Source organism: Rhamphochromis longiceps, linkage group LG23 (genome assembly GCF_057381845.1).
Source record: "Rhamphochromis longiceps isolate RC_006_pf linkage group LG23, R_longiceps_female_GT1.1, whole genome shotgun sequence".
Lineage (NCBI taxonomy): Eukaryota > Metazoa > Chordata > Actinopteri > Cichliformes > Cichlidae > Rhamphochromis > Rhamphochromis longiceps.
This window is the reverse complement of record NC_140578.1, coordinates 44,500,713-44,523,355: the sequence shown is the minus strand read 5'-3', so window position 1 is coordinate 44,523,355 and position 22,643 is coordinate 44,500,713. Positions and strand designations below refer to the sequence as shown.

General features: G+C 43.4%; 1 protein-coding gene and 1 long non-coding RNA gene across 3 annotated transcripts in view; one reads left to right on the top strand and one right to left on the bottom strand.

Annotated features, from left to right (window-relative positions):
- Positions 1-10,634, bottom strand: part of LOC146642801 (NLR family CARD domain-containing protein 3-like) — a 35,651-nt gene extending 25,017 nt beyond the window's left edge. For both annotated transcript variants that reach the window (XM_085397209.1, XM_085397210.1), the window contains exon 1: positions 10,498-10,634. The gene's annotated coding sequence lies outside the window, so the exon portion shown is untranslated. The remainder of the gene's footprint in view (positions 1-10,497) is intronic.
- A 4,992-nt stretch (positions 10,635-15,626) lies between these two features.
- On the top strand, positions 15,627-18,906 carry LOC146642800 (uncharacterized). Its single transcript, XR_014909506.1, has 7 exons — positions 15,627-15,680; positions 16,700-16,880; positions 16,979-17,463; positions 17,939-18,069; positions 18,320-18,427; positions 18,533-18,654; positions 18,797-18,906. It is a non-coding gene; the product is annotated as an uncharacterized LOC146642800 (long non-coding RNA).
- Positions 18,907-22,643: the final 3,737 nt, after the last annotated feature.

The following is a 22,643-nucleotide window of genomic DNA, read 5'->3' as shown; positions in this document are numbered from 1 at the left end:
TTTTGTCACGGTTTGCGAGCCGTGTGTAAATTATTAAAGGACCCTTTATGCAGGCAGCTCAGATGCAAGTGAGTTTATTCATCACATGGTGATACAAACAGAAATGGAGAAGGTGAGCATGGAAACTAAGCAAAAACCTAAAAACTAATAGTACACGAATATGAAGAAGTACACGAAGGGAAGACGAAAACACGGAACACAAGGGGTGGGAGCAAAGCACCACAACACATCACTATATAGACAGTTACACAGAGGGAGACACAGAAGGCAACAACACAGGGTGGAACAAATGGACAGAGAAGACTAAACACAGAACAGAGTGCACAGAGAAACAAGGGGGGCAGGGAATCAAAACCTAGGAAGCATAGAATAACTCACAAACTAAACTGGCATAACACAAAAATCACAAAGAACTGAAACCACTAGCTCAGGAGACCCAGGACCCTGACAGATACGCAGACAAACCAGCAACTAACAGAGGCAAACACAAGGTTTAAATACACAGAGGGATAACGAGGGAATAAGACACAGAAGGAAGACACATCTGGGAGTGATTGACAAGACGAGACAGAGGAAACGCAAACTAAACACACTGACATGAGACACGGACCTTCACAACAAAGCAGGAAATACATAGACTGAACTTAGAGGTACAACAAAACACAGAACCAAAACGTAAGAATAAACAAAGATACATCATGAAATCAAAGATTAACAATACAAAACAGAAAACACTGAGTCACAGACCAAGGATCGTGACAGTTTTATTGAAAATATCCTTTTTATTTCTCATTGCACTCTGAAATGAAAGCATAGTACAAATAAGCAGTTGGAGTTAAAAATAAATCATGAAACACATTTATAGACCAAAGTTTATTCTAAACGTTTGACTGAACACACCCGTGGCTTCTGTCTACAATAGAAATCAAATATTCTCCCATATCTGTAGCAGATGTTCCCGTAAACGTGGACCTTGTAATAATAATAATAATAATAATAATAACAACTTTATTTATAAAGCGCTTTCAAACAAAGTGCTGTACAACTAAAGAGATAAATAAAATAAAAGCGATACATAGCAATACAGGTAAAAGACACAATACAAGTTAAAAACAATAAAAATGTAAAAACTAAAAGCCATAGAATTAAGACATGTAGGATCGGGTGAACAAATGTGTCTTCAACTTGGTTTTAAAAACCTCCACAGAGCAGCCTGCCGAATATCTTGTGGGAGGTTGTTCCGCAGAAACGGGGCATGAAAAGAAAAAGCTCTCCAATTGTCTTTTTTCTGGCTCGAAGAACTTTTAGAAGACCAGAGTCCTGAGATCGGAGAGCACGAGATGGAACATAAAGGTGTAAAAGGTCGGAGAGGTATGAAGGTGCCAATCCATTTAAAGCCTTGTAGGTGAGCAGCAGGACCTTAAAATCTGCTCGAACCTGACAAGGTAGCCAGTGAAGACATCTCAGAACAGGGGTAATGTGCTCAAATTTCCCAGTTCTTGTTAAAATGCGAGCAGCTGCATTTTGCACCAACTCCAGAATCTCAGGTTAAACCTCACAAAACTTTAACAACCACCAAACAGCTAAAACAGTAAATGAGAGCAGGAACACGGATTCTGCACAAAGACGTAAACACAAAGCTCGGAGCCACCGACGCATCAGAATCAGTGAGATGTCGCCTTTCTCACCCGATGGCACGGACACGGTCGGGGCTGAAAGCCGACAGCTCGCTGATTCTGATGTTTCGGCGGCTCCGAGCTTTGTGTTTACGTCCTTTTTACGCTGATTCTAAAGCTGTTAGTTTTATCTCTCCATCCATCCATCCATCTTCATCCGCTTTATCCGAGGCCGGGTCGCGGGGGCAGCAGCCTAAGCAAAGAGGCCCAGACCTCCCTCTCCCCAGCCACCTCCTCCAGCTTATCCGGGGGAACACCAAGGCGTTCCCAGGCCAGCCGAGAGATATAATCTCTCCAGCGTGTCCTGGGTCTGCCCCGGGGCCTCCTCCCGGTGGGACATGCCTGGAACACCTCACCCAGGAGGCGCCCAGGGGGCATCCTTGTCAGATGCCCGAACCACCTCAGCTGGCTCCTTTCGATGTGAAGCAGCAGCGGCTCTACTCCGAGCCCCTCCCGGATGGCCGAACTTCTCACCCTATCTCTAAGGGAGAGGCCAGCCACCCTTCGGAGGAAGCTCATTTCTGCCGCTTGTATCCGCGATCTCGTTCTTTCGGTCACTACCCACAGCTCGTGGCCATAGGTGAGGGTAGGGACGTAGATTGACCGGTAAATTGAGAGCTTCGCTTTTACACTCAGCTCCCTCTTCACCACGACGGACCGGTGCAGCGTCTGCATTACTGCAGCCGCAGCCCCAATCCGTCTGTCGATCTCCGGCTCCCTTCTCCCATCACTCGCGAACAAGACCCCGAGATACTTGAACTCCTCCACTTGGGGCAGGAACTCATCCCCGACCCGGAGTGGGCACTCCACCCTTTTCCGGCTGAGAACCATGGCCTCAGATTTGGAGGTGCTGATCCTCATTCCCGCTGCTTCACACTCGGCTGCGAACCGTTCCAGTGCGAGCTGGAGGCCCTCACCCGATGAAGCCAACAGAACCACATCATCCGCAAAAAGCAGAGATGAGATTCTGAGGCCACCAAAGCGAAAGCCCTCCGCCACTTGGCTGCGCCTAGAAATCCTGTCCATAAAAATTATGAACAGAACCGGAGACAAAGGGCAGCCCTGGCGGAGCCCATCACCCACCGGGAACGAGTCCGACTTATTGCCGGCAATGCGAACCAAGCTCTTACAACGGTTGTATAGGGATCGAATGGCCCGTAGCAATGGGCCAGACACCCCATACTCCCGCAACACCTCCCACAGGACACCCCGAGGGACACGGTCGAATGCCTTCTCCAAGTCCACAAAACACATGTAGACTGGTTGGGCAAACTCCCATGCACCCTCAAGTATCCTGGAGAGGATAAAGAGCTGGTCCAGTGTTCCGCGACCAGGACGAAAACCGCATTGTTCCTCCTGTATCCGAGGTTCGACTAGCGGACGAACTCTCCTTTCCAGCACCCTGGCATAGACTTTCCCAGGGAGGCTGAGGAGTGTGATCCCCCTGAAGTTGGAACACACCCTCCGGTCCCCCTTCTTAAAGATGGGGACCACCACCCCGGTCTGCCAGTCCACAGGTACTGCCCCTGATCTCCACGCAACATTGCAGAGACGTGTCAACCAGGACAGCCCTACAACGTCCAGAGCCTTCAGGAACTCGGGGCGGACCTCATCAACACCAGGGGCTCTGCCACCAAGGAGTTGTTTAACTGCCTCAGTGACCTCGCCCCCGGAAATTGGCGGGTCATTCCCCTCATCCCCAGACTCTGCTTCCTCCTCGGAAGACGTGTCAGTGGGATTAAGGAGGTCCTCGAAGTATTCCTTCCACCGCCTGACAATTTTCTCAGTCGACGTCAGCAGCGCTCCGCCAGTAGTAGCTGCGTAGTTATGGAAGCTATCCATTAGCACGTTGCTGGGCGTATCACTCTCCTCGTTAGCATTCTCAGGCGCTATCTTAGACTTGGAACTTTCCAGTCCCCTTTTCGCTCCTTTCTGATTCGGCATTCTGCTGCTTCTTGCCCTACGATTGCTGTATCTTCTCTTATTTAGTGAATTGTTAGTGTTAGCAGCATAAAGTTGAGGTTTTACCGTTGTTCACGAACTTTCTGTGCAGAACTCGGTAGAGAGCGTCTACTCACTCCGCCATCTTGGCACCCCCCCGATCGGGTAGTGACAGTGTCCAAATTCATCGGCTGCATCCTCCTGAGGACCCGGCCTTCGCGGCGTACGTAAGCTGGGTCCTCAGAAGGTTGGATATGCTGGAAGTAAACGGCTGGGGAAATTGGACGGTCTAGCCTTCTGATTAGCGTCACCGCTGTCTCGGTGGAGTTTAATAAACTCGGCTGTCTGCTCCTTGCTATCTGCAATATAACAGGACACTGGAGTAAATTCTCGACCGTCTCATACTTCTGTTTAATCAGTTTTCTGTTTGATGTTTATTCAGCTGTGTAAAAACCAAGGAGGAACCCACCCGGGGGATTAATAAAGTTTTATTTTATCTAATCTAATCTAATAACTTTAATCTCAGCCAAACCGATTTACTCACGAACAAACAAAACACTGAAAAAAGCCAAACAATAACATTTTTAGGTTGTCTAAGTGACTTATATATCACGTTTAACCTGAGTAGCGAAAGTCCGCGGTGATCTGAAAATGATGTGCCGGGAGTTGTGCTGTTCTCGGTGGCTTCAGTGACCCTCGAGCTCCCGGCTGGCTATAGTGCTGGTGGGTAGCAGACGTCTCAAAAAAACGTCGAAGCACTTTTGCAAATATGCGGTATCTTGATAAACCGAGCAGATATTTGATGTTTACATAGCTACTTTCTCGCCTGAAAATATGTTAAAAGTTTATTTTGTGACCCAGAAAGATTAGTATGAGTAATTTTAAAACTTAGTAGCGGCCGCCAAATTGAGGAACTGGATTTGGTGGTCATGAAAATGGCATTAAACAAGTCCCCAGGGACAGATGGACTCACTACTAATTTTTATCAATTCTTCTGGAAGGACCTAAGAACTTTATTGTTTGATGCATTAAAGGAATCGATAGAGAAAAAAGAACTGATGCCAAGCATGAAACAAGGGTTGATAACCCTGATTCCTAAATCAGGTAAGGATAAAAGAATTTTAGACAATTTAAGACCCATCACCTTACTAAACACTGACTATAAGATCCTGTCTGGAGCTGTAGCTGAGAGGCTAAAGAAAGGCATCTCAAACATTATCAGTGAAACACAATCAGGTTTTTTGAAAGGAAGACTAATTCATAACAATATTAGGCTGGTTTTGGACCTCCTTGAGTACAGTGAATTAATCCAAGAGAGAGGATACATCCTGTTCTTGGATTTTTACAAAGCATTTGACTCAGTTGAACATACGTTCATATTAAAAACTCTGCAGTCTTTTGGTTTTGGAGAGGAATTTATCAATGTTATAGAGATGCTATATAATGACATTAACAGCTCTGTTTTGCTAGAACATGGTACATGTTCAAGGTTTGAGGTTAATAGAGGGATAAGGCAGGGATGTAGCAGCTCACCACTTCTGTTCATCATGGTTGCTGAGCTGTTGTCTATTTTGATTATAAACAGTCACATTGAGGGGTTAACTGTGATGGGTGAACAGATAATAATCAGTCAGCTCGCAGATGATACCACCCTGTTTCTAAAAAATGAGGACCAGATTCCTTTAGCCTTACAGGCGATCAACCACTTCTCCAAAGCTTCTGGCCTACAGCTGAATATTAATAAATGCGAAATTCTAGCTCTGCATGAGTGTCCCCTGCAAGCAATAGATAATATACAGATCAAAAAAGAGGTGAAGTATCTGGGCATTGTAATTTGCAAGGATAAGACATCAACTGAAAATAAGAATATCTGTACCAATATAGAAAAGTGTAAGTCTATTTTAAACAGGTGGCTGCAAAGGGACATAACTCTATAGAGCCAACAGGTCTGTAGACGACGCCATCAACATGGCCCTACACTTCATCCTGCAGCATCTGGACTCCCCAGGAACCTACGCCAGGATCCTGTTTGTGGACTTCAGCTCTGCCTTCAACACCATCCTTCCAGACCACCTCCGAGACAAGCTTTCCCAGATGAATGTGCCTGATCCCATCTGCCAGTGGATCACTGACTTCCTGACGGACAGGAAGCAGCACGTGAGGCTGGGGAAGAATGTCTCGGACTCCCGGACCATCAGCACCGGCTCCCCTCAGGGCTGTGTTCTTTCTCCTCTGCTCTTCTCCCTGTACACCAACTGCTGCACCTCCACCCACCAGTCTGTCAAGCTAATCAAGTTTGCAGATGACACCACCGTTATTGGACTCATCTCGGACGGGGACGAGTCTGCCTACAGGAGAGAGGTTGAACGTCTGGTGTCCTGGTGCAGCCACAACAACCTGGTGCTGAATGCCCAGAAGACAGTGGAGATTATTGTGGACTTCAGGAAGCACACAGCCCCACTCCCCCCCATCATCCTGACTGACACCCCCATCACCTCTGTGGACTCATTCCGCTTCCTGGGTACCACCATCACCCAGGACCTGAAGTGGGAGCCCACCATCACCTCCGTCATCAAGAAAGCCCAGCAGAGGATGTACTTCCTGAGGCAGCTGAAGAAATTCAACCTGCCAACACGGACGATGATGCAATTCTACACTGCAATCATCGAGTCCATCCTCACCTCCTCCATCACCGTGTGGTACGCTGGAGCCACTGTCAGGGACAAACAGAGACTGCAGCGTGTTGTGCGCTCTGCTGAGAAGGTGATTGGCTGCAGACTCCCATCTCTGCAGGACCTGTACACCTCCAGGACACTGCGGCGTGCAGCCCGGATCTCAGCTGACCCTTCCCACCCTGGACACAGTCTGTTTGACCTGCTCCCCTCAGGCAGGAGGCTCCGGTCCATTCGCACCAGAACCTCTCGCCACAAGAACAGTTTCTTCCCCTCTGCTGTTGGACACATGAACAATAACCACATGACTGTCCCCGCCACTCACACATGACCCTACGCTGTGTCACTGCATCATTTCATGTCTGGCACTGATCACCACCTGCACTCATGTATATATCCTTCTACGTAGCACTCTTAATTCTTATTCTCATGTATATATCTAATGTATATCTCATGCACATATCTTTCTTTCTACATAGCACTTTAATTCTTATTGTTTGCACTGAAGCACCGCAGCAAATTCCTAATGTTGTAAACCTCAACATCTGGCAATAAACCCATTCTGATTCTGATTCTGATTCTGTTTGGGAGAATCTTGCTAACCAAAATGGACAGTCTGTCCAGACTAATCTATCCAGCCTTTTCTCTGCCCACATCTCCAAAACTAATTAAATCTATAAATAATCTTAATTTTAGGTTCATATGGAGGAACAAATGTCATTCTATAAAGAAAAATGATATGATTAAGAATTATGAAGAGGGTGGGGCTAATGCCATTGACTTTGATGTTATGAATGGTGTACTAAAACTGAAATGGTTAAAATCTTTCATTAGGAACAAAAATTCCTTTTGGAACATTATTCCCAGTGTGATTTTTGGCAAAATGGGTGGAATAGACTTTTTGTTACGTTGTGACTTTGATTGCAGTTCGTTACCTGTTAAACTCTCAGCTTTCCATCAGCAGGTCCTTCTCTACTGGAAATTAATCTACAAACATAACTTTACTCCTCACAATACCCCTATATGGAACAACAGGTATATCCGTTTGTGTAGGAAATCTGTGTACATGGATGAATGGAGATCTAAAGGGATTTGGGCTGTAGCTCATTTTATGGATGATAATGGGGTCTTATTAAAACATGATACGTTTTGTGAGAAATTTGATGTAAGATGTACTGTTAAGAGATATCAATCCCTAGTGAAAGCCATCCCAGTCCCTTTGAGATCAATGATAAAAGAAGATATTGTGCACTCTAAAATTTCTCCTGGACTGAGGCAGCTCTGCATAGCTGGAGCTGAATTTGGTGACAGCAGGTTTACAAACAAAGTGATCAGGAATATTTTAATAAACTAAATTTGCCCTAATCCGGTTAAAAGAAATTATATTCTTAAAGAATTTGAGACCATGGAGGTTAAGGCGATAAGAAAAAAGTATACAGTGGGGCAAAAAAGTATTTAGTCAGCCACCGATTGTGCAAGTTCCCCCACTTAAAATGATGACAGAGGTCAGTAATTTGCACCAGAGGTACACGTCAACTGTGAGAGACAGAATGTGAAAAAAAAATCCATGAATTCACATGGAAGGATTTGTAAAGAATTTATCCGTAAATCAGGGTGGCAAATAAGTATTTGGTCACCTCGAACAAGGAAAATCTCTGGCTCTCACAGACCTGTAACGTCTTCTGTAAGACGCTTTTCTGTCCCCCACTCGTTACCTGTATGAATGGCACCTGTTTGAACTCATCATCTGTATAAAAGACACCTGTCCACAGCCTCAAACAGTCAGACTCCAAACTCCGCCATGGCCAAGACCAAAGAGCTCTCGAAGGACACCAGGAAAAGTATTGTAGACCTGCACCAGACTGGGAAGAGTGAATCTACAATAGGCAAGCAGCTTGGTGTGAAAAAATCAACTGTGGGAGCAATCATCAGAAAATGGAAGACATACAAGACCACTGATAATCTCCCTCGATCTGGGGCTCCACGCAAGATCTCATCCCGTGGGGTCAAAATGATCATGAGAACGGTGAGCAAAGATCCCAGAACCACACGGGGGGACCTGGTGAATGACCTGCAGAGAGCTGGAACCAAAGTAACAAAGGTCACCATCAGTAACACACTACAACGGCAGGGAATCAAATCCCGCAGTGCCAGACGTGTTCCGCTGCTGAAGCCAGTGCATGTCCAGGCCCGTCTGAAGTTTGCCAGAGAGCACATGGATGATACAGCAGAGGATTGGGAGAATGTCATGTGGTCAGATGAAACCAAAGTAGAACTTTTTGGTATAAACTCAACTCGTCGTGTTTGGAGGACGAAGAATACTGAGTTGCATCCCAAGAACACCATACCTACTGTGAAGCATGGGGGTGGAAACATCATGCTATGGGGCTGTTTTTCTGCCAAGGGGACAGGACGACTGATCCGTGTTAAGGACAGAATGAATGGGGCCATGTATCGTGAGATTTTGAGCCAAAACCTCCTTCCATCAGTGAGAACTTTGAAGATGAAACGCGGCTGGGTCTTCCAACATGACAATGATCCAAAACACACCGCCCGGGCAACAAAGGAGTGGCTCCGTAAGAAGCATTTGAAAGTCCTGGAGTGGCCTAGCCAGTCTCCAGACCTCAACCCCATAGAAAATCTGTGGCGGGAGTTGAAAGTCCGTGTTGCTCGGCGACAGCCCCAAAACATCACTGCTCTCGAGAAGATCTGCATGGAGGAATGGGCCAAAATACCAGCTACTGTGTGTGCAAACCTGGTAAAGACCTATAGTAAACGTTTGACCTCTGTTATTGCCAACAAAGGTTATGTTACAAAGTATTGAGTTGTATTTTTGTTATTGACCAAATACTTATTTGCCACCCTGATTTACGAATAAATTCTTTACAAATCCTACCATGTGAATTCATGGATTTTTTTTTCACATTCTGTCTCTCACAGTTGACGTGTACCTCTGGTGCAAATTACTGACCTCTGTCATCATTTTAAGTTGGGGAACTTGCACAATCGGTGTCTGACTAAATACTTTTTTGCCCCACTGTATTTCACTTCCTCTTTCCCCTAAAGTAAAAGAGGTTCACTTTAAAATCATTAATGAGGTTTATCCAACCAATGAATTCTTAAGACGGAAATTTAACTTAGATGTGAACGCCTGCACATTTTGTGAAAATGATATTGAAAGTCTGGATCACTTGTTTTTCTACTGTGAATCAGTGCACTCCTTCTGGACTGACATGTGGAGCTGGCTACAGTCCAGGAGAATTCAGTTACCACATTTGACGGTGACAGTAATAAAATTTGGAATACTTGCTGAGAATGCAGATTTTGACCTGTTGATTAGGACGATTTTGTTAATGGGAAAATTTTTTATTCACAAATGCAGATACTTTAAAGCTAAACCATGTATAAACAGATGGCTGAATGACTTTAAACTCTGGGCTAAATCGCTGAAACTTGTGAATAACAAGAAAGTCCTTAAACTTGTTGTTTTATTTAAAGAGTTTAACCTATGTTAAAAAAAAAAAACCTCCCTATTTTATAATCACGACTGCCCTTTTTTTGCACGTTATTTTTTGCCTTTGGTTCAAATCCTTCAATGACTGTTCTTTCTTTTTGTGCTAACTCTTTTAGCTTTGTGCTTATTGTTGTTGTTTTTTTTTTTGTTCGTTTTGTTTGTTTGTTTGTTTGTTTTGCTATAATGCTCAACCGAGGATGTAACGTAATCGGATTAATGATGGTGCCTTGTATGTTATACTGTTGTTTGTAAATAAAGTTTAATTAAAAAAAAAAAAGTTTCTGTCGCCATTTTAGGTTTTAAAAATGTCGTGATAAGGGCGGGTCTTACTGTGAACCTGCGCGCTCATTGGCTAATAACTTGAGATTGACAAGCCGTTATCCAATGAGCGCGCGGCTTCTCCCAACATAAAGTAGTTTCCTTTGAAAAACCAAAGTCTGATTACTTTTGCCTCCACTGACGGAGCCTGTTGTTCCCGCCACAGAGACACAGTAATGTCAGAGCGGTGTTAACACTCACCTGCCTCAGCACAGCTCTCACTCTCTTCCTGCTCTCTCAGCTAAACTCACTTCCTCTCTACTTACAAGAAACCAGCGCTCAGAGGAGCCGACCGGCCTCACGTTTCATCCACAGACACGAACAGTGTGGAATTATTTTATGTCATAAGAAGAAACATATTCATGTTAACACTCACCTGCCTCAGCTCCACCTTCCTCCTCCTGCTGCTCTGAACTAGTGATGGGTCGTTCGCGAACGAAATGGCTCTTAGAGCCGGATCTTAGACGTGAACAACGCAGCCGCCTCCTTATCACGAGCTGTCACATTTTTTTTTTTCTTTCTCTCAGCCTCTCTCTCTCTCTCTCTCTCCCTCTCTCTCTCTCTTGCACTTTTTTCCTGCTTCACTCAGCATGCGAGCCTTGTGCTTTACACTGGGCAGAGGGGGGAGGGGCGGTAGTTACACTCAGTAGCACAGGAACAGAGGCAGAGAGAGAGAAAGAGGCAGGGCCAACAACGTCACATTAGAAAGGTATAGTAATCATCCACAACTATTTTCAGTTGGAGATGATAAAGGATTCAGAAAGTTTATTCATGCAGGTCCATATGACAGAGAATATGCATGTTCTTTTTGTTTTCATATTTTAATTTATATTTAATTGTGTTGTGGTTTGCAGTGTTTTGTGTTGTTTCACTTTAAATTTGTAAAAGGAAAAAGCTGAAAATTTAAACAGTTAAAAGTTGAAATGTGAATAGTTGATTTTTGTATTATATAATTATTATTATTATTTCATTATTATTATAATGTGATATATTATATTATTTATTACATTTTATGTGGAGTGAATAAATAAAAGTATATTTACGGTGGCCCCTAGAGACAAAGCACATACAAACTTCAAATCACGTACAAACTCCAAAACACGTAAAAACTCCGAAACACGTAAAAACTCCGAAACACGTACAAACTCCGAAGCACATAAAAACTCAGAAGCACATAAAAACTCAGAAGCACATAAAAACTCAAAACACATACAAAAGACAACAGAAGTGCTCCAGGATGCTGGGCGCAGTGTTGAGCTTTTGTTACCTAGTGGCTACACAAGCCAGCAAGTACCAACGACCGGATTTGGTGTGTGGTAGTAACAGGTAGATGAAATTTTTTTTTTAAATTATTTGAATATATATGAGTGCCTGTGTATAAATACACAAACAATACACACATGCTTTCAATTGTGTAATTTAAGTGATCTAGTAGCTCTGCTTTGGAAGTTCAGTTCATGCTAGAAATGTGTTTTGGAGTTTGTACGTGTTTTGTCTCTAGGGGCCATCGCATATATCTACCATAACCACTTTTTTTTACGTCAGTAATTCCTTTTGTGCATAATTTTATATTATTGTTAATAATAAATTAATTAAAGCAACAAAACAACCTGAAGAGCCGGTTTGGAGCCGAAAGAGCCGGTTCTCTAAAAAGAGCCGGAAATCCCATCACTACTCTGAACGGAGGATCAACACTTTCACTTTCACTGCTCCTCCCTAAACACAGATGTCACGGCTCGGCATGGCAAACCGTGGGAGGTGTGGGGAAGCAGGACCCAGGCGCGGTGCTCTATGTACAAACAGTGCGTTTATTTACAGTGTAACAATAAATCCCCGTGCTTTCCCTGACTCCCGTGTCGTGTCTCTCCGTGACCAGTCCGTGTCTCAGTGCTCTCCGCTCGCGTGTCTCAGCACCCCTCGTGCTGGCTGCCGTCTGGCGCTCCACACTTCTCCTGGGGACACAATAGACGCAGCCGTCAGGACACATATAACCGCGGGCATACACACACTAACTCAGTTCAACAGGATGACTAACATGGAGTCTCACGGAATGATCCCGCGTCGGTGGGAGCTCCAAGACTCTCCTAAGTAGCTCCCCCGACGTGGCCTGATCAGCAGCAGGTGTGTGGCTTCGGGTGTGGCCAGACCGTCAGCAGGGCCACACCCACCAGGCCTGAAGGCGCCCGCCGAAACACATATACACACACGCAAACAGGGAGAAAGACAGCAACACCAAATATACATACAATAATAATAATATAATTCATAACTGCTCAGGGATCCTGGGTCGCTCAGACCCAGGATCCCTGACAACAGAGGATGCTGGGACTTGTAGTTTTTACCTTGTGTGATATTTATGGCTGTGACACTAAATCACAGCATGAAAACTTCCTGCAAACATGTCACAGGCGATAAAAGTTTCACATTAAAGGTGAAGTTATTTTTCTGTCTCATGTTCAATAAACAGTGAGCTGGGAAAACTGAAGAACAGACTTCAGACGTTCCCTGCAGAGTTTCTGCTGCTTGGTCGTCTGCATGTTGCTGAGACTGAGCTGATGATGAAGCTGTGATGGGTTTATGGCACGTTTGGTTCTGGAGAAGAGTTTTACTGTCGGTGCAGGTGAAATGATCAGAGGTTACAGCCTCTGGTTAAAGTGGAGGCAGCGATCAGGACGGCTGAGCAGCAGAGGTCTCGAGGGTCCTAAAGTGTAAAAGCATCAGTGTTAGTAACACAAAGATCACAGAATGGGATCATCCACACAACACTAACATCTAAATCCACGGCAGGAACTCTTCCAGTGTCCTGAAAAATCTGTGTGCACGATGCTGAGATTAAAATCTGTCTGCTCATCTTAATGCAATATTTACTAAAGTCTGGTAGAAGTTTTACTGATTCTGTAATAATCAGCTTGTTACCATCACATAATGAACTCAGCCATGACCAATGAGGCCGTCCTTGTGCGGTTCTCTGGCGCTGATTCTGACTGTGACCTTCACCTCTGCAGGGTCGCCTCTGCTCGTGGCTGAGCTCGTGTTTGTCAGGCTGACAAAATAAAAGCTTCTTCATTTCTGTGGCTGAAGAGGAGTCTGCTCTTCTTCACCAACAGGAAGTGAAACATTTCTCACTGATTCTGAAATCTTCACTTGTTTCACAAATTCACAGTAACACACACACGGTTGTGTTTTCATATCCTTGTGGGGACATCTATTTGACATCATGCTCTCCTCAGCCTTTTACTCTAACCATTAAGACTGAATGCCTAACCCTGACCTGACTGTCCCTGACACTAAAACCACATTCTGAGTCTCACAAATGTCTTCAAACTTGTGGGGACGGGCATTTTGGTCCCCACAAAGACATGTAAACATGCACACACACAGGTATTAATGACCTCACAGGTTCATGTTTGGGGCTTTTAGCATCTTTGTGTGTCGCTCAGATTTAATTCACTCTTGTTTTGAGGTTTTGTGCCTTTTTGTTTCATTCTTTGTGCGTTTATTTTCTCTTTAAGCCTTTCAGGACTCGTGCTGTTGGCTTTTTCCTGGTGTGTTATTAGTATTTTTAATTTCTAAACTTATTGTAAAAGAAGGACCAATGGAACATTTATGTGAAAATAAACATGATCATTTAATGTTTTTGTCAGTCATTAAAAAATAAATCCTGGTCTTTCATTTTGCTGCTGCATTGTTCACAGAAACACATATTTTCCTGTTTCTTTCTGTTTGTGTGTTTCTGCTTTTGCCTGTTTAGAGCTGCTGAGCAGGAAAACCCAGACGAACAAAAACCTCTTTTAAGTAAATGTTTGAGTCACTTTGGGTCTGAACTGTAAAAAACTGCAGACTGAAACAGATTTGAAGGCATCACAGGAACAGCCTCACATTCAAAACATGAAAGAGAGGACTTTTATTTTGAAACACTCAGGAAATGACAGAGGGAAAGTTTTTTAATTAAAACAAATTATTAGTTTATGCATTCTAAGTTCATACAACCACCAAAACTGTGATGATCCTCACATCAGCTTTACTGTGTGAGGTCACATACACGATCATTAATGTTACTATTATTATTATTATTAATATTATTATTATTATTATTAGAGACTTGCAGAGAGAAGAGGTGGAAACATTTTGATTTTCATAAATTTAACAGACTAAAAACCTACAAACATGTTTGGTGCTGAAGAAAAATGGAAATTATCAGAACATCAGAATAAAAAAAGAAAAGCTCAAAGTGAAACCTGTGGGGAGGTCTGAGTGAGACACGGCAGAGCCCCACGGTGAGTGTCTGTCCGTGTCTGTGGAACAGCAACGTTTGGATCACTTGCAGTCGCAGAGCAGCGCGGCGCCTCGCAGCGTCCAGTGCTCGGGCGGCTGCACGCTCCTCAGCTGCAGGGAGAAGATGAAGTTCAGGTCGGTGCGTCGAGGCTTCTTGTAGACGGGACACGAGTACAGGCTGACCGCCCCCCCACCGCCCCCCCGCCGCCAGGGGGACGCTTACTGTCGGCCATGTTGGCTGAGCTGACGGCGAAGACGTGGACCACAGGGAGGGGGGTGAAGAGGACCTGAGGGGCCGAGACAAACTTATTATTACTGAGCAAAAACAAAAATACTTTGATTTCATTTAGTTCCTAAATTGCTGACAAATTAATTATTATTTCATAATTTTTCATTAAATTAATCTTTAAGATGTTTTTTAAAAATGTTTTTATGTTAATTTACAAAAAAATACAGAAACAGTAAAACGTTGGACTTTTGAACACTGAAGTTTTTTTTAAAGCTTCAGTTTATTATTTTAATCTAAGTTAAAAAACACTGATTTTAAAAAGACAAACTTTGGGCGGAGCCTCAGCGAGTTTGGCGCCATGTCTGTCCCATCCCGCTCCATCCAGAAAAAGACCATAGATATAGACTCCACCCACATCTCCAGGGGGCGGAGCTTAGACGACCTCCCTCATCATCTTGGTGACATCGTTGCTAAGGGTGACCATGTCCAAGGCCCAGCCCCTGGACAGGTTGGAGCGTGTCGTCTCCTGGCGCATGGCGGTCAGGAAACCCTAAAGCAGTGGTTCCCAAACTTTTTTTGCTGGGCCCCTCTTGTTTTACAAGAAAAATGTTCGCACCCCCCTCCCCTTCTCGCGCGCGCACACACAAACACAACCTCCAACCACACACGCCCATATTTTGCTCCATTGCGGTTTATTTCACACCTCAAACATTTAGTAAACAATTAAGCAAATACAAGTATTGTCCTGCATGACAAACCTCAGGATGCAGGTTATTATTACTCTTTCCTGCTGGCACACCTGTCACACCTGAGAGTCAGCTAGAAACTTACAGTGACGTGGACATCATGCAAAGACTGCCAGACTCTGTAATACTGCAAATGATCAGTGACTCAGGTTAACACTAAACTTTAAACGGCACCTCTGTGTCTCTGTGTGCTGAACATCTAGGATTGAGTCAGGCTGCATCAGCTGAAGCTGTTATTTTTTATTCAGGTGTGGGGAAAATACGTAAGACTGCAGTGAAGCGATGCACCAGATGAATCCCTGGCCAAAGGTATCGTACTTAAATCAGACTACTGATCCAGCCACATCAGCCTTTTGTGAGGTCTGTTTAAAGTTGACTAAAAGTGAACTGCAGGTTCCTGAGAGGTGGACTGTGAGCACAGAAACACATGTTCATACATACAGATGCAGCAAACTTACATTAATTTTAAATAGATTTGTTACTCTGATGTCTGTCTCTGTGTTAGTCCTCTGACAGACTGGTGACCTGTCCAGGTGTGCTCTACCTATGACTACTGGGACAGGCTCTAGCCTCTGTAAAAGAAATTTTCTGTTATTCTCATTTAAAGTATTTAAGTGCTTATGCATATGCTTAGTTGTGACACTGTTACTGTTCAGTGAAAGTTTCTAAAACTAGATGAACTTACTTCAGCGTCAGCAGTTTGAGAAAACAACTCCCTTTACAGGTGCTGATAAGGCCAAGGGCACAAAACAGCATAACCATTGATCCGTTGAAGTGTGGTAGGATCAGTTTGTAACTTCCTCTTCCTTGGAATGCATAAAGGAGGAGGAGCACCACTTCTGTGGCAGCGCTGACATGACTGAACTGTGATGTTTGATGTGTGTTGGCGCAGTAATAAATAGCTTGATCACAGCTCTTTCTGTGTTGAAGACTTTATTTTAAAAATTCCACGACACCTCCCCCCCTCCCACTGTGAACATGAATTAAATATTCAGAAGACATTTGTTTAAATAGTTCTACAAATCTGAGCTGTTGGTGTGTCCTTGGATTGTGTGGTAATAATATTAGAGCCTGCAATCTTTCTTACTGAATCTCTACTCTGAGTCATGTTACCTGAGATTAATTCTATGTTTACCTGTCGGCCTGGACGAATGTGCTGTGTGAAGGAAATTAAATTAAATCAGATCTGAACTGCGTACAGTTAAGGAACCTGTTCATATTTGATTGAAATATGAACCAGTGATTTTTTTGATTGCTGATTCCAAGAGAGTCTTTGTGGAAATCCTGTTTGGCTTTTTGTTATTTTAATTCTCTTCTCTGTTTTCCAGAACAGTTCTCCACAGTCGCTGTCCACATGGGTCAGTGGGACCAAGAAGCACTCTGCTAATGTGGGACTCTGCCCAGCAACATCCAGCAAGACCCAGACAGCGTTTTCTATCTCCCAGCTGGAGTTTTTTGTTTGTTTGTGACTGGAGAGTCAGATTTTTGTTGAGCTTCACACTTGCAGAGGTAAGTCAGTTTGCAGAGATCCCTCCCACCCTGGCTTTTATGTCCTAGATTTCTTATCTGAAACAGTAATATTTCAGTGACTGCTGCTTATACCACAGGTTAATACACTCTACTGATCCCTGATAGGAGAATCATCAATTTTGGCAACAAAGAAGCCTGGTGGATGTTTGTTTACAGTCTGATGATGGGACATCATGCTCTGCATCTTCAAAGTTTGCCTCCTCATTATTATTCATACCCAGTAATGTGAAGTATGCTCATATCTACTATAACTGAACAAACGCGGTGGTCTTCATTTATGGAGGCTGTTGAGTCTGAATGTTGGATGTTGTGTATCTCGTGTTCTCTGGGCTTTGTTGTCCTCAGTCTTTTCGCAGGATCAGAAAACAAAACCAGGAGGCGCGTAAATGTTTCTTCTCCATGATGTTTCTTCAAATGTTTCTTCTGGATGATGATAAGACTGTGACACGGGATGCCACCTTTGGTCTTGTGATGAAGCAAAGCTCAGGAAGAAGTGGGATTAACTGGTACCCACATCTGAGAAGGATGTACAGGGGCACCTGCAGCCAAATCCAAGCTTCAGGTTAGTTGTAGTTGCAGAACGCTATAGACTGAGACAGCTGAGGCATCAAATGTTTGATTAAACGGATGAAAAAGAGAAGTTTCTTCCCCATAATTATCACTTCTTAAAATCTGTAGCAACTTCAAGTCTGTCAGCGTGCTGAGCATGCTCAGAATGTGACAATATATTTTTGTTCAATATTTAATTTCTTTCAGTTGCAATTGTTAAATGAAAAAAATATATATATTCTTATAATTTAGCAAACTAATTTATCAAAAAAAATATACATATATCTGTATTAGTTTTAATAAATGAATTTGACACCTGTATTGAAAATACCATATTGTATTCATACAGAATCAGTTTGGTATCATTGTTTGTCTGATTGTTGAAACTAAGAGCTGCTTTGATCTGTTAAGATCTAAAGTATCCAAAGTTGAGCTCTGATGTTTCTTCACCCTTGTGTGTGTGATATGTGATTCCTACATGCTGGCAGAGCAGAGCGGCAGTTTGTGCTCACAGATGGTGACGGTGTGGAGAGACGGTGGTGTTTCCTCAGAAGAACCAGCAGAGTCACTTGCTGACTGATGTTCGTCTGCACTGCACAGAGGAAATCAACTGACCGAGGTTTGTCCAGTGACGTGTTATGAAATGTATATTTTGGTTTTATGCTTACAGTTATGTTTTTCTTGACAGAGGCTCTGCAGAGGTTAGACAAAGCAGAGAAAACATGTGCTTTACATTTTACTGTGATTTATTGAGATATTTGTTGCCTGATGTTCAGCAGGAATGGAGAAATAGAATCAAAGGGAGATGTTTTTGCTGTTTTTGTAATGATGTAAATCTTCAATATTATTTATTTGCTTGGTTATATTAGGAGTGTTTCTGAGTGAGGGGGGAGGAGTCATCATCCAGGTAAAGTGACATAGATCAGTGGATACACTTGTCTCCCCTTTAAAGGAGACGATCCAAGTCATCCTTAAATGTTAGTGCTTTCAAATACACAAACATTTTTAAAGGACAAAAATGAACATCCAACTTTGACTGTAACACAAAATAAATCTTTGCATGTGTGTTTTCAAACTCTCAGATGGGCAGCATATCAGTCTTGGACTGTCTAACCTGCCGGAGCAGCACTGAATGACCACCACACACGAGCATGTTCCTGCAACATTCAGCATCTGATCCTTCATCTGTGTGCTTCTGCTTTTGGTAAGTAGAGTTACCCAACTCCAGTATTTCTAAACACATGCCATCCATTTCTGACGGCCTGGTTACTTCCTGTCAGTTACTTTAGAAACCATGTGGTCACCTGACCTAACACTGTTTCTTCTTCTTCCCCTTAATGTTCAAGTGTCACGTGTCAAACAGCTGGAGAGGAAACTACACCAGTGTACTGGGATGTTTCAGCAACACGTGCCAGATGCTGTTCCTTCACGGTGACATCACCAGAGACAGCCCCACTTTTGTAAGGTTTATTTACTGAACATATCCAGCTGCAGCTCCACTGTGATCCTGAACTGGATAAGCACTTAAGAAAATGTGTCAATAAATGCACATACATCAGGTTATTATATTTATCCAAACAGACGGGACCAATAATGCTTCACTGAGTCAGAGACTTTAACGTCTCTTCTATGTAAGAATGTCTCGTGCTGATAGACCTGCAAACTTGACAACAAAGGTTTTTCAGACTACATGTAGCTGTCCTCTATGTCAGCTCACACATTTACATTTATGTCACACTTATTTCTGCTTTCCCATTTTATAATTATTACTTACATTTTGATTAGATACCTTGAGTTTGTAAATGATCAGATTACATAATTGGAATACAATGTATCCAATTCAGGGTTGCGGGAGGATGAAGCCTATCCCAGCTGATACAGGACAAAGACAGGCTGCCAGTTTATTGCAGGGCTAACACGATATGTGTAACAGAAAATCCACTTAAATGTTTGATATTTCTTATAATAATCATAATTATGACTATTATTTAAAGGTTTCTTTATAAATACATTTTGATTTTTTATAACCTCTAAAATATAAACCTGAGCTGTTTCAGATTCTGACCTCTGACCTCACTGCAGCTCCCTCTTGGAAGTACGTCTGCTTCTTGTCTACCCCCAGTGTTGACCGCCTGCCCTTGATATCACGTACTGTACCTGAGGAACAAAAAAGGACAAACACTTGCCTTCATTTAAGAAGTACATTCATACAGAGGTAATCTATGGAAACACACTAGTTCGACCTTTGGGAGGAATCAGTTCCTGTGAAACATTTCTGTAAATGAACATCATGTGGAGAATGAATGAAATGAGTTCTTCAGGTGACTCAGCAGTCCCACACTGACAAATGAAATCTAGTTAAACTATTAAGCATATTTGCTCTTCTGAAATCTGTGTTACACAACAACAAACATAAATTAGTAACAAAAATACAGCTGAGTAGAGGCTTTACAAACCACCAGCAGCCATAATGCTAAATTTTAATCTTCAAATGTTTCTGAGCCGTTTCAACCTGCTTTTAACACATTAAAGTCCCACAGTCAATGCAGCCTGACTCAATCCTAAATGTTCAGCACACAGAGACACAGAGGTGCCGTTTAAAGTTTAGTGTTAACCTGAGTCACTGATCATTTGCAGTATTACAGAGTCTGGCAGTCTTTGCATGATGTCCACGTCACTGTAAGTTTCTAGCTGACTCTCAGGTGTGACAGGTGTGCCAGCAGGAAAGAGTAATAATAACCTGCATCCTGAGGTTTGTCATGCAGGATTAAAGGAGCCAGGCTTTGTTCACACAGCTAGGATTGTATTTTACACTGACCCTGGGTCAGTATAAGTATCATACAGTTTAAACGAAGCACTGAAACTTGCACATATTTATTACAGATGCACTGAAGCTAATCGAGATATTTGCTGTCAATCTGTGGCTGCGATTAAACACTTTACTGGAAACTTTATTAACTAGTAACTTCATCAGTCATGACAGAAGCTAATATTTCTGTGCTAACATCGTTTAAACAGTAACAGCTTTACTCCAATATAAGCTAACGTTTACACTGTAACTTTAAGCTAGCACCATAAAGACGGTAAAACACGTAATAACATCTACAAATGCATCTTAAAGCTGTTATATTAGCACTCGGTGTATTACTAACATAACCACATTAACATTATTGACACTCGCTGACTTTTAATAGTCATTCTATAAATGCTGTCCGTTTAAATGGTCTTACCTGTACACACTGCATATCCACCGGATTCCAGCCAGAGTGGATTCTGGAGTCCACGCTCCTGTTAGTGATCCTCCATCTGGATGGATGAGAACAACCTTCTGAACAATCTAGCAGGAGATGGCCCATATCTATGGGACTGATTTGTGCTAATAACGCCCATTGTATGGACTGATAACAGCCGAAGCGGGTGAATAAAGTCACCCAGTAGCTAGCTGTGCCATTACCCAGCATACATCACTCCCTCCGTAAATGCAATAAACGATACAAAAGTATCGTTCTACCTGTTTTCCAGGTAGTTGTTTACATTATATAATTTATTGTGTTCTGTATACGTCACTACAATGTGATTTGGAAAATGTCTAAATATACCGACAACAGGCACTTCCGCAGCAATCTCTTCAATCGGAGGGCCCTTCACGTCAATTCCCGACGCGAGAGGGGTACCCTGCGCGTCCATAAGTGAAGCACAGGGAGCCTGACCATGCGTCACACGTTTGACGAGTTGGGAGTGAGAACGTGTTGTTCGTCCACATGTAAACGGCGTTTCGAATCACCGAAAACTGAGATTTTTTAAAACTCCTTTTTTGCGTTTACGTGTGGACGAGGAATACAGAGTTGGTCACGCAACGTCAAAGATATGTGCCTTTTTTTCACGTCACGCTGTGCGCACATTATTGTTTACATGAGATGAATTGCAGAATGGCAGATAGAGACAAAATACTGTTAATCTGACTATCTGCAGGTTTTACACGCTTACATACACACATGCAGTTACTGTCCCTCCATTTACAAAGGCAGAGGCGTCACGGTGTGATTATCTTCCCTTTGGTTTCACCTGCACAAGTGCCGAGGTAGGTATTGATAGCAATGTTGAATATTATTACACAGGAAAAAACAACTACATGTAAAATATGCTTCACCATATTTTCTAGTCTTTGGCTTAGAATGAAGTTGATTTGGAAACATATTCAGCGATGCTTCATCTCCTGCTTTGCGTTTCTGTGGGTGCGCCCAATTTCTGTGGGCACAAAGTGTTAAGTGTGAAACAGGGCAGATCTGTCGTGGTCCTGAGTCATTGACCCAGTGTTTTGAGTTTGTTGGTATTATTTTCCAGTTTCTGCTGTTTTGTATTTGTTCTTAGGGTTTGAGTTGTGTGTTTAGTGTTTCTATTGTCCCTACCTGTGTCTTTCCTCTGTGTTCTGTTCGTGTCCCCAAGTTGGTATTGTGAAACAGCCTGTGAGTTTCCTGTTTTACTTTGTAGGTTTGTGTCTCGTTATGCCCATTAGTTCCAGCTGTGTCCCCTCCTGTCTGCCTGTGCTCCTCGTCGCATCGTCTGTGTTACACTCACCTCTTCCAGGCTCGCACGCTCACTCCTCTTCAGCCACTCACCCTCACACCGTTACACTCTCATGCCAATCCAGCAACAGGCAATCCACACAGGGTCAGGGACGCGTCCAGGAAATCTAGGTACAGGAAAGAACAGGTCAGGAACTGTAATGAACAGTACTGAGAATCAACTCAATGATTTAGCACAAACTGAGAAGACTCAACAAATCACCAACCTGTGGCCTAGAGTGTCCTGGTGCCACGTGCACTTATGGACACTCTTATGTTCGAACATGGTGTTCGTTATGGCCAAGCTGTGGTTTGCACAGAAGTTCAATAACAAAACACCACTCGGGTTCAGGTCCTGGGGTCCATTCCTCCCAATCACACCCCTCCAGCTTTCACTGTTGTTGCCCACATGAGCATTTAAGTCTCCCAGTAGAACCCTCCAGTGTCCCACCCAGGGACTCCAAGAAGGCTGGGTACTCTGAACCCCAACCCGGAGGCACAGATAACAAACCCTCTCATCCACTGGGAGAAACCCCAACATACAGGCAGCAAGCTGAAGGGACACCAGGATACCCACCCCAGGCCGCCGCCTCTCACCAGGGGCAACTCCAGACTGAGACAGAGTCCA